This window comes from Saccostrea echinata, unplaced genomic scaffold (genome assembly GCF_033153115.1).
Source record: "Saccostrea echinata isolate AGI-Se365-2 ecotype Australia unplaced genomic scaffold, CSIRO_AGI_Sech_v1 ptg000052l, whole genome shotgun sequence".
In the NCBI taxonomy this organism is placed as follows: Eukaryota; Metazoa; Mollusca; class Bivalvia; order Ostreida; family Ostreidae; genus Saccostrea; species Saccostrea echinata.
The window spans coordinates 15,973,896-15,987,505 of record NW_026889801.1 but is presented as its reverse complement, the minus strand read 5'-3'; positions in this window follow the sequence as shown (position 1 = coordinate 15,987,505).

Here is a 13,610-nt window from a genome sequence, read left to right as displayed (position 1 = left end):
CGAAATAGGTAACCATGTCGCAATTAGGCTGTTCCATTTAACACAAGAGGTCCAATTTGTTTGTTTACTTGTGTATCACTTGCGCAATGGAATGCAGACGATTTGAGCTTTCACTGGATTAAATTATCCTTTAATTGTCTTTAAAATTGTTTGTTATATATACTGATTATTTTTTTTATGATTGTAAAATAACAAGATTAGAGGTCTATTTCATTGCTTTATCAGTAATATCGCAGAATATACATGTAAATTTTGTGGGGAGGACCGTGGAACAGCCCAATTTAGCTATAAAACGGCATTTATTAGCTATTTCAGGCAATACACATTACTTAGACTGCGAAAGACGACACATCGATATGGTCTAAATAAGTATTAGATTCTAAAGTTAAAAATTAAATCCAACTGCACAGTTTTGACAAGTGTTTTTGATCGGATTAATTTTCGATGACTTTCGTGATTTATTGGAGAATAATCTACTTGGCATTTATTTAATCTCGGCAATAACTGTAGTAGAAAGCATAAAACATAATAATTATTTGCAATAATTAAAGGCAATTAGTGGTAACGTATGAAGTATCCAAGTGTTTGTTGTGTGTGGTTTATACAAATAGAGAATGAAGGTTGTTTCATTAAGTGCTAGGATATTACACTAATCTGCGTTCGTGGCTGATTATCAGAAATTTTAGGGATTGAGTAAGTTTATTCGCAGGAATTCGCCTCTTGCACTTAACGTTCCAATGACTGCCTCATCCGAAAGCCTGAATCGTTAGCTTCGCTTGGCGAGGTACTTATCTATTTATTTATATCGATTAAGGTTTGTTGCGGTCGAGGCAAGAACACACAACATTTCGATTACTGAGGGAGCGTAATAACAACTTGACTATTGTAAAAGTCAAACTAAATGTTTAAAGAAATGATACAGACGTCGTATACTGTAAAAACGGAAAACACTGTAACAATATGTTCAGAGAATATTTCAAACTCTGTGTTTTGACGACAGTTTTCTAAGATATGTTTTATAAGCTTACGAATGTCTCAATAAAAGCCTTGTGTTGCATGCCAGATATATTGAAATCAAATTGCAGACCAGATAATGTTCAGGAACACGATACCTTGCAGGAACTTAGAATAGACGTTGATAATTGTATGGTAGATATAAACTTCATGTATGAAAATTACTTTTTTGAAAGAATAGGAAAAGTTCAATGAACAGCACTATAAGTATTTACACTACAGCACATTGTGTAGTATCAATTTTTGAGAACTTAATAAAAGAAATTATATACATCGGATTGGAAAAAACTAGGGAAAAAAAAAAAAAAAAAAAAAAAAAAAAAAAAAAAAAAAAAAAAAAAAAAAAAATTTATATATATATATATATATATATATATATATATATATATATATATATATATATATATATAAAACATTGATTTAATGTATGTTGTTTTACGTCCCGTTCGAGAATTTTTCACAAATATATAGACGTCACGAATACCGGTGAAGGGCTTCAAATTTAGACCTTTACTAGGCACTCAAGGCCATTGAGCAGCGAGGGTTCTTTATGGTGCCAACGCATACCGTGACACAAGACCTCAGTTTTTAAGGTCTCATCCGAAGGACCCGCAACTTTCACTTCGAAGTGCCGAGCGCTTGGCAAAGGAACATTTGCTACCTATTTTTTATCGACTTATGTCAGTCGCAGCTGTGATCTGAACACACAACCTACCGATCACGGAGCGAGCGCTTGTGACAGTACATATTGTCGCTTTGTACATATTGTCGTCGGCAAAAATATGTACATGTACCTACCCTCACGGCGCATATTGTGGTCGACTTGTACATATTGTTGACGATGATGCCGGAGACATTTTGTACCGAGACGAGCTGGATTTTCCTCCTACATAATGGACGACAAAATGTACAGTCAAGCACCAGCATATATTGTCGCCCGCAACAATATGTACAGTCAAGGTCGGCTTATTTTGTCATCGATATATTGTTTTGACGAATATATACTTGAGAAAAGAAAGACAGATTGACAAACACACACAAGCACGGAGGGAGACAGACAGCATTACTCGTCATACTGTAGGGAGAAAACTTTTTTTGGTCAGAAAATTGTGTCTGGGATTGTTGTACTTCACTGTGATATGTTAAAATACCGTAATTCTTGAGATATCTGAAAAATCAGCCTATTCCTTTTTTTCCAATATATATTTGGAGATTGAATACATGTATTATTTTTTTTTTCGTTCAGTAGTGATGATTTTTGGGAAATCATTTTTTGCGTTATTCTTATATACAAGTGCCAATACAGGTGCCAATATAATTGGTGTCGGGGTTGATATTTTTAGATCACCTGAACTGGAAATTCAAGTAAGCTTTTCTAATCACATTTTGTCTGACTGCCCCTCTGTCTGTAAACTTTTCACAGTATCAGCTTTTTCTCAAGAACTACTGAGTCAATTTCAACAAATCTTGCCACAAAGCATACGTCATACGTGGATGGGGGGGGGGGGGGGGTTCAAGTTTGTTCAAATGAAGGCCAAGCACTCTTTCAAGGGAAGTAGATAAGAATTAGTGATAATTTAGTGATATCTCTCAAGAATCTTCTCAAGAACCACTATGCCAGAAAAGTTGGATCTAACGCAGCTCTGTTAAGGCTTTATAAAGGGGCCGGGGTCTAATTTATAAGGGTAAACTACATCAAAACTTACCACTGCATTCATTTTTGTCGCAAGTTAAATCACACACAGCAAGATATAAACAAGTCACTGATCGCAAGTACTTCCCGACATGACGTCATCATGGTAAAATTTGACGCATTTTATGTGCAGTGAGAGGCGGATCAAGTAATTTTTCCACTGTGAAAAATGCATTTTATTATTAAACAGAATATTGTTTGCAAATCTTAGGTAGACCACTAATACAAATCTGAAACCTTTGTTTAGTGCCATTATTTAAAAATTGTAGAGAGAATGTATTGAATTAATTCTACCCTGTTTCTGTGTACAGGGTGTATATGTTTCACGCCGAGGTGCCCTATCAAATCGCCTTTTCGCAAGGGCATACACTGAATAGATCTTGACAATTTTTGAATGTGCATAACGGAACCATTCCTTAACTTGAAAAGTACTGTTGCTTTGCTGAAATCGGAGCATTACTAAATAAATAAATAAAATGCACGGTAAAGGTCACACATATTTCGACTAGGGCCAAATAACTTGAAATTTAAACTAATAAAATGCGTATTCTATTTAAAGCAGCAGCACTTTTCATAAACTACAAGTTATATAGATATAATTTATTACTGAATTTTTTTAATTCTAACTAGGATATTGCCTTGCGATATTGAAATTTGTTTATGACCTACACTCGGTACACATTACATGCATTTATCACGTGACTGCCAAATAACGTGACCAAACCAGAGCGTGGTATACAGTGTTAGTTCAATTAAAATTAAAATTATGTGATAATATAGTAGCTCCACAAAAATAAATTCAGTTTAAAAAGGTATGTATTTATGTACGTTTATATTCCGTTGATTTCTTCGTAGTACGCCTTAACAGTCATGCGTATATGAACGCTTCATTAAGAAGTGTAGATTCAGTTTTATTCAGATTATTTCCATCGGAGAAAGGCTCTGGCTACAAAAGGTGATCAATGTTTTCCATAGAATATTTAGAGAAAAAAAATCTTTCAAATCATTCTGAAATTTCTGGATCCACCACTGAGAAACGGCAGTAGGCCCGAGATTAGTGATGTTTATATGGAAGCATCCTCAGGTAGCTCGGACTAAAAATTCTTTAAATCAAACCGGACCTAGGTTGGGGCCACATTTGGGGATCAAAGTTTTACAAATGAATATATGGGAACATTCTTTAAAAATTATCTTCTCAAAAACAGCAAAGCAATTAGTCATATTTATATGGAGCTTTGCCGTGCATTGTCTTGCGACATGTTCTGATGGACAACAATATGCGTAGTGAGGGTAGGTACACATTGTCGCCGCCGACAATATGAATAGGAAGGCAAAAAAGTACTGTCACAATCACGCTGCATGAAATAGAATACGAGATTCACACACCAATTACATTCACAAAACTACCAGAAACAACAAAAGAAATATCTAAGCAACAATATCTGTGAAGCGACAAAATGTACAGTGAGGGTGAGGCAGCGACAATATGTACTTATACCATCGTCTTCAACTTCCCTCGATATAATTTATTTTCTCCATCCATGAGTCTACTCTGCTCTGTTTTTTGCAAATATAACAACAAATTATTTGTCGTAAATGGGCATTTATTAGAATGCCAAACAAATTAACCAAATATGTACAAAAATTACACATGCCCATATTTGAATATATCCCTTATAAGGATATTAATATACATAACGAAAAAATACAAATATGACTAGAAGAATTGGCAAAAAAGATGGGAGAACAAACACGCCCAAACACATGGGCATTTCTTAAAATGCCCAACAAATTAACCAAATATGGACAAAAGTTATACATGCCAAACACGCCAATCTTAAAAGCATGTGAAACACACACGACAAAATAAGTACACTGTACGATGTATTATAACATCGTTAATATAGCAAATCTGAGAACAAGTAACATAACATTACTTCAATGTAAATACATATATATTATTGACAGAATCAAATACAATTAATTATATATTGTGTGGTTGCAGGGGAGGAGGTGGGTCAAAAATTTGTTTCCATCAGAATGCATGGTCTAGAGATAAACAAGATCAAGTTACAAATCTATAGAAGCAAGAATTAACTGCGGCACTGAAAATTCCGGAAAAATTCTCTATTAACAGTAGAATAACAGAGATGGTATAAATTACTTTATGTTGCACATAAATACAATTATACCATCGTCTTCAACTTCCCTCGATATAATTTATTTTCTCCATCCATGAGTCTACTCTGCTCTGTTTTTTGCAAATATAACAACAAATTATTTGTCGTAAATGGGCATTTATTAGAATGCCAAACAAATTAACCAAATATGTACAAAAATTACACATGCCCATATTTGAATATATCCCTTATAAGGATATTAATATACATAACGAAAAAATACAAATATGACTAGAAGAATTGGCAAAAAAGATGGGAGAACAAACACGCCACAAACTTGTCGATAACTTACAAGTTATGGACAAGTGCCCCATCCAGAGGAGACGAATAGGAAACATTAAAACCTCACGAGTAGCGACTAACAGAGTAACATATGTACAAACCATCAGGTGCATGATTTAACTATACAATTCTCGTAAATTAACAAAATACCTAATGTAGTTCTTGGGGATCAAGTCTACCAACAATCTTTCAGAATTTCCATGGGTACTAATCGCACCCCGTTATTAGCAGACATATTTTTGTATTCATGTAATCCTATGTTGATCCTATATACCCCATGAACTCGAAATGAAAGACAACACAAGAGTCCAAAACATCTGCTTCACATTTGGATCTCCCACTAGAAAAAGACGTCAATGATAAGTCAACAACAAAACTCTACAACAAAGTGATGACCTCAACTCTTTCTTCGTCAACCTCCCTTAGCTCTATTTCGCAATATACCATTATCGCCGGCATATGTAGCCCATGTCCCCCAGCCGACTCGATCGATACACATGCATAAGATTCACGTACGAACTATTTCCAAAATGAGGCAAGCCATTGAAAACAAGTTGGTGAAAAAAGACCATCAACAGTCTTGTCCAAGGTCAACATCTCGCAAACTCCATAGCTGGCGCAATGCCCTTGCCAACAAATACAATCTATCAATGAGTAAGAATGTCATATTGCTTCAATGGACTTTTGAGATTGATTACTGTTCCTTATCTTCATATTTCACTGTAACAATGTTGATAAAATTACAGGGGGGTTAAGTACAGATATAAATTTTAAACTAGTCTTAAAAACATAACATAATACAAGGTCATCAACTTTGCTGCCTCAGACAGTCATACCGATGTAAATTATTTTACACTTTAAACAGACAGAACAATATAACAATGGGTTATCAACTATTCCACCTTAGACAGTCATCCTCATGCAATTTGAACTACACTGTAAACAGAGTATAGTAAAGTGTCAACAAATATTGATGAAACTATACAGTAAAACAGAATGTTATATAAGGTCATCAACTATGGTGACAGTCATACTTCTGTAAAATGCCGCCTTAGACATACAACTGTAATTGTTTTACTCTGTAAACGCAATATAATTGAAAAACATCAACAATACCACGCCAGACCATTGTAATGATGAAAACTGTTTAAAACTTTAAACCGAATGTAATACAAGGTCATCAACTATGCCGCCTCAGACAGTCATACTGATGTCCATTGTTTTAAACTGTAAACAGAGCATAAAAAATCTATGCTGCTTCAGACAATCATACAAATGTAAATTATTTAACACTGTTAACAGAACATAATAAATATCCATCAACTATGCTGCCTCAGACTCTGTAAACAGCTAGAACATGAAAATTAAATCATTGACAATGCTGCCTCGACAGTCAGTCATACTAATGTAAATCATTTTACACTGTAAACAGAATATAAAGTCATCAATATGCTGCCTCAGTCAGTCATACTAATGTAGATTGTTTTCACTGTAAACATAGTAATACTGTAAACAGAATATAATAAATATCCATCAACTATGCTGCCTCAGACAGTCATTCTGTAAACAGCTAGAACATAAAAATAAAATCATCGATAATGCTGCCTCAGACAGTCATAAGTAATGTTAATCATTTTACACTGTAAACAGAATATAAAAAGTCATCAATATGCTGCCTCAGTCAGTCATACTAATGTAGATTGTTTTTCACTGTAAACAGAATCTAATAAAAATCCATCAATTATGCTGCCTCAGATAGTCGAATTAATGTTAACTGTATTTCAGTGTAAACAGAATCTTATTAATAAATTTTATCGACTATGCTGTCTACAGTCATACTGATGTAAATTGTTTTCACTGTAAACAGACCATAAAAAATCATCGACTATGCTGCCTCAGACAGTCATACTGATGATTTTTTTTTTTTTTTTTTTTTTTTTTTTTTTTTTTTTTTTTTAATACTGTAAACAAAATATACTTAAAAGTCATCGACTATGCTGGCTGAGTTAAATTACTTTACATTAATTATAAACAGAATATATTAAAAGTCTACCAGTTCTACCAGATCAGTCATACTGTTGTATATCTATCTATATAATATATTTAATAACATACACAGAACATATACAGTTTCATTCAAAACCATAAGGTAAGATGATTGTACAATGTGTGTGTTGCATTTGACAGTCATTGTAATGTGTTGACACTGAGGTATATACTGCCAGAAATGTTGCCTCAGATAATCACTGTGGTTAGAAATGGAGTATTATACTCTCAGAAATGCTGCCTCAAAAAGACATTGCAGTTAACAGTAGACATACAATTTTTTCAGAAATGCTGCCAAAATCATTCTGGTATAACTTAACAAGAAACCACTAAATGATATAATATTTAGCTGATATAATATTCAGACAGTATTCCCTTAAGGAAAAATATAAACTATTAAACAATGAATTCAAAACTACTGTTGAAATGTCTGTAATTGACCTGTAAGACAGATTTAACTGAAATAACATCTGAGGTACTGTGGGTAACTGAATATTAGGCACACCTGATAGGTTTGGAACACCCTTAAATCTAAATTGTACTGGGTTAGTTAATCCTTGGATTATGATTTAAGAAATTGTCTCTAAATATGAGTTGATTGTATTGTAAGGTCTATCTTCACATATGTCTATGCATGTTAATATGTGAGTAATTTAAGAGGAAAATCTATGGCATTCAGAAAAAGTTAAATGATCATGGTATGAGTGATACAAAATTAGTAAAGTCATTCAACTTTTTTTTTTTTTTTTTTTTTTTTTTTTTTTTTTTTTTTTTTTTTTAATTTTTTTTTTAAACATTGATTATAAATACTACTTGTATTACACTGTGCTGGTTTGGTATATATTCTTGTGCAGTGTCTATAACCCTGGAATTTCTTGATGAAATGCATAATTTAAATTATTTTGAAGATTACTAAAAACTACCATTTTATCAAAATAAAATTGTATTGAACTATTGGATAAACTCAGTAGCTATGACAATGAGGAATAATTTTTTTTAAAGGTGCTGTAAAATTCCTGCAATATTTAATATGGCAATATGGCATCAAGTAGGGATACAACAAAAAGGATTTGCAATCTTACCAAGTGAAATCCCTAAAGATTCACCAATGTTTCCATGTTCATTTGAAAGTAAATTTGAAGAAAATTCTTGATTGCATTTATAACATGGTGCTAAAACAAGCAGTTATTAGTAAACCCAGTATGTGTACATTAATGCACTAATTGATTTGACTCTATAGAAACATAGGAATACATGAATCTTGGTAAATTAATATCTACAAATTAAAAATATGAGTGTATGCATATAATCATCAGGAATTACTAATAATAATCTGAATACTTGTATTAGAAGTTAATGCATGTCACAGTTAACATGAAAGTAGTTGACTTTGAATTACAATTAACCTAAATAAAATATTATTCATCAAAATTTATTCCGAAGTAATAATTTAGAATATTTAATTCTTAATTCTAAATGTAACATTCCCAGGAATGCTTAAAGTAAAGTTCTACAAGAGATGTGTAACAATGCTGGAATACACTTATCACCCAAATAGGGGCATATAATAATCTTACAGTACCTACATCATAGGAGCGAGAAATGTAAAAACAACTATCTAGGGGCATAGATATTTCTGTGAATAAATTATGCAACCAAACCATTATGCATAATGAGTGCCATAATAAACCAGTGATCATAGCCTGGGGAAATAACCCAACCATATACTGGGGCACAATAACAAGGCAATAATTATTGCTAAAGATTACCCCAGCCATAAAGCAGCTAACAATAATGCAGTATTCCTAGATAGAAAATAAACTCCAACTGCATAGTTACAAATTAATAAACCAGTTATTCTAGCTAGAAAAACATTCTGAACTTATATGGGCACAACAATAAAACAGTGATACTAGCTGGAAATTAAACCCCAATCATACAGGGGCACAATAATAAACCAGTAATCAGGCTAAGAGACACACTCCAACCATGCAAGGGCACAATAATTGAAATTTCTTATTACTAGTAATTCAATTTTTAAAACCTGGAAATGGGTGCAAAATCTTGCACAAACATTCCAATAAAGACATATATATTGCGTAATTTATTATTTCTCAGTCTATGAATAATAACAATTAACCATAATCCCAACTATATTGGGGGCAAGATCCTGCTAAAATAAAACTCCAACCATATACAGATGCAGTATCCTGCAAAATTAATCTTCACCATATAGGACGTACAGGATCCTGCTAAAATTGAACCCCTACCATGAAGAGGTATATGATCCTGCTAAAATTAAACCCCAACCATAAAGGTGTACAGGATCCTGCTAAAATTAAACTCGGACTATACAGACGTACAAGATCCTGCTAAAATAAAAATTTTCCATATACTATTATAGGAGTACAGGATCCTGCTAAAATTTTACTCCAACAATATAGGAGAACAGGATCCTACATGTACTAAAATGAATCCTGGAAAATATATAGGGGTAGAGGATCTTGCTTAAATTAAATCTGAACCATATAGGAGTGCAGGAACTTGTTAAATTTAAACTATGAGCAAATATCAGTACGGGATCCTGCTAAAATTAAACCCTGACCATATAGGGGTACATGATACTGCTATATTATGTAAAAATTAAAATAAAAATTAGGATCCTGCTAAAATTAAACCCCAACCATGTAGGGGTACAGGATCCTGCAAAAATTAAACCCCAACCATGTAGGGGTACAGGATCCTGCTAAAATTATACTCCGACCATATAGGAGTACAGGAACCCTCTTAAAATTCAACCCCAACCATATAGGGGTACAGGATCCTGCAAAAATTAAACTCCAACCATATAGGAGTACAGGATCCTGCTAAAATTAAACTCCAACCATATTGGAGTACAGGATCCTGCTAAAATTAAACCCCAACCATAAAGGTGTGCAGGATCTTGCTAAAATTAAACTCTGATTATACAGACATACAAGATCCTGCTAAAATAAAAAAAAAAAAATAATAAAAAAAAAATTCCATATACTATTATAGGAGTACAGGATCCTGCTAAAATTTTACTCCAACAATATAGGAGAACAGGATCCTACATGTACTAAAATGAAACCTGGAAAATATATAGGGGTAGAGGATCTTGCTTAAATTAAATCTGAACCATATAGGAGTGCAGGAACTTGTTAAATTTAAACTATGAGCAAATATCAGTACAGGATCCTGCTAAAATAAACCCTGACCATATAGGGGTACAGGATACTGCTATATTATGTAAAAATTAAATTAAAAATTAGGATCCTGCTAAAATTAAACCCCAACCATGTAGGGGTACAGGATCCTGCAAAAATTAAACTCCAACCATATAGGAGTACAGGATCCTGCTAAAATTATACTCCGACCATATAGGAGTACAGGAACCCTCTTAAAATTAAACTCCAACCATATAGGAGTACAGGATCCTGCTAAAATTAAACCCCAACCATATAGGGGTACAGGATCCTGCAAAAATTAAACTCCAACCATATAAGAGTACAGGATCCTGCTAAAATTAAACTCCAACCATATTGGAGTACAGGATCCTGCTAAAATTAAACCCCAACCATATAGGGGTACAGGATCCTGCTAAATTTAAACCCCAACCATATAGGGGTACAGGATCCTGCTAAAATTAAACTCCAACCATATAAGAGTACAGGATCCTGCTAAAATTAAACTCCGACCATATAGGAGTACAGGATCCTGCTAAAATTAAACCCCGACCATATAGGGGTGCAGGATCCTGTTTAAATTGTTCATTGTGTTGATGTAGCTTTTCCATTGTTATTTTTAAATGTAGATTAATAACAAATTCAATCAGCTCATGATAAATCTCGTCCACTGTTTCTCTTACATAAATCTTTTGATACTGCACGGCTGATAAGAAATCGACATTTGGAAAGTCTGTTACGTAACTTGTGCCTTGCGCGCACTTTTAGCCAGTGCTGCCCACCATACCTGTATCAAAGGTTTAAAACATAAAACGATGTGATGTCACTCGATTGTCTAAACTAACTGAATCAAAAGTTTTTCATCCACGTACAGAAGAATATCACCAAATCATGTTTTTTTTTTTCTTTTTCTAAAGTGCCATTCTATTATCATCGCAGCATGAGCTGAAAAGTCACGTAGCCACAAAACATTGGCATAACGTTAGTTCACGATCACAACATGTTTTTGTACGGATATATACTTACACAATGTTTGTAAACAATATCCAAAAAATATTGAGCAGCGGACAACATTACAAGTCCAAGTAATGGTGGGAGGATGTAAATCAATTCAGATACATAAACAAATCCCAATCAAAAATTTGTTTCCATCAGAATGCATGGTCTAGAGATAAACAAGATCAAGTTACAAATCTATAGAAGCAAGAATTAACTGCGGCACTGAAAATTCCGGAAAAATTCTCTATTAACAGTAGAATAACAGAGATGGTATAAATTACTTTATGTTGCACATAAATACAAATATGTAATTTTTTAGACGGCAACAATATGTCCCGATGGACGACAATATGTGCAGTGAAAATATGTACATATTGTCGACAATATGTACAAAACGACAATATGAACCGTCACAGCGTTCTACCAACTTAGCTACAATGACAGATTTAAGCATAAAAAACAATTAACAAAATGGTGGCTAAGTTGGTAGAACAACCAAGCTTTATGATAAACGTGGTGACTTTAACTTTTCGATCGTCAACTTTCCTTACTTATGCAGTAATATATCTTCATCACCTGCATAGGGGGTTTATATCTCTCAGTTAATTCGATACCAAAGAGCATGCTCTACGTATGTACAATTTCTAAAACGAGGTAAATTATTGACAAACAAGTTTATGAAACAAGAATAACAGCAGTCTCGTTTAAAGTCATAATTTTGTAAGTTCTATGGTCGATAAAATGACCTTGTCAGCAAATACAATTTATCATTGACTCAAATGCTGACTGGCGATTCTCAAACTAATTTTTAGGCCATTATTTACACACTGACATGTCGACGGATTTTCCGTTATTTCTCGATCATGAGAAGGAGCACAAGGCGGGTGTGACCGGTCGGCTGGGGATGTTCACTCCTCCATGGCACCTGATTCCACCTCTGATGTTTTGGAGATCTGTGTTTGCTCTGCTCCTATTTTGTATTGTTTAATGGACTTTTGAGCTTGAATGCTGTATCTTATCTCTGTATGTTTCACTCCACGCAATATATATATATATATATATATATATATATATATATATATATATATATATATATATATATATATATATATATATATATATATATATATATATATATATATATATATATATATATAGTACAGGCAACGCGAATCCCGTATTTCCCGCGCCCCGTCGCGGTATATACACAACGCGGAATTTGGCCAGATGAGACAGGTAAACCGCGTTCCCTCCGCTGTAAACTGATCACCTACCTGTCCCCGCCGCGGTTAAATCATCGATCAAAAAGTATCGTAAACAAACGGGAGTTATCTCCCCGAACAGAAATTAGCGAAATTAGTTTATATCAACTTCTCTGCATAACGTACGAATCTATATCAATTAATTTTTACTTATTTAAATGTGAAAGAAAAAAATGAAAAAAAGTAATTTGAAAATGATAATACAGCAGAAATATTAAAAGCTGTCTTAATAATTTTATAAATATATAAAATGAGGGTTTCAGTGAAGATCGATAGTACATGTATATAATTCAAAAATATGCTTTTATTATTTTCGTCATTTAAACTATGCAACAAAAACGTAATGGGCGCTTATAATTTTACTGTTTAAAATATGCAAACTACAATTAACTAAATTTATGAAATGCACAGTCATGCTAAAAGTCAATGCGAGTTCGGTCAGCTTTTCGAAATCCACGAGAAAAAAAAACGAGGTAAATTTGACTTTAGTTAATAAACGAAAGCATACGTATATATTCTGCTTTCTGTGCATTCGGTTTCAGTTGCGATCATTTCCAGCGTATATGGATTAACAGACCAAGAGCAGAGAAAACCATGCCCATGGAGATTTACACCTGTTCTACTTGACCTTATTGCGAGCTTGCTAAACTCACCGAAATACCACACATCAGCTGCTTTCCTCTTTCTTTTCCTTTTCTCAATTTCAAATGAAAATCTACAGAGGTAAATTTGTATAGATTATTTTCTTCTATATAAATTTATCGTTCCCAATCAACAATGCAATTTGAATAGAAGTATTAAAAAAGTTTTCAATAAAATGTTTCAACAAACGGAGAAATAAATAAAAAAAAAAACAAAACAAAACAAAACAAAATAAAAAAAAAATCATGATAGTGGATATTTGTTTCTTATCTGGAAACACCGACAG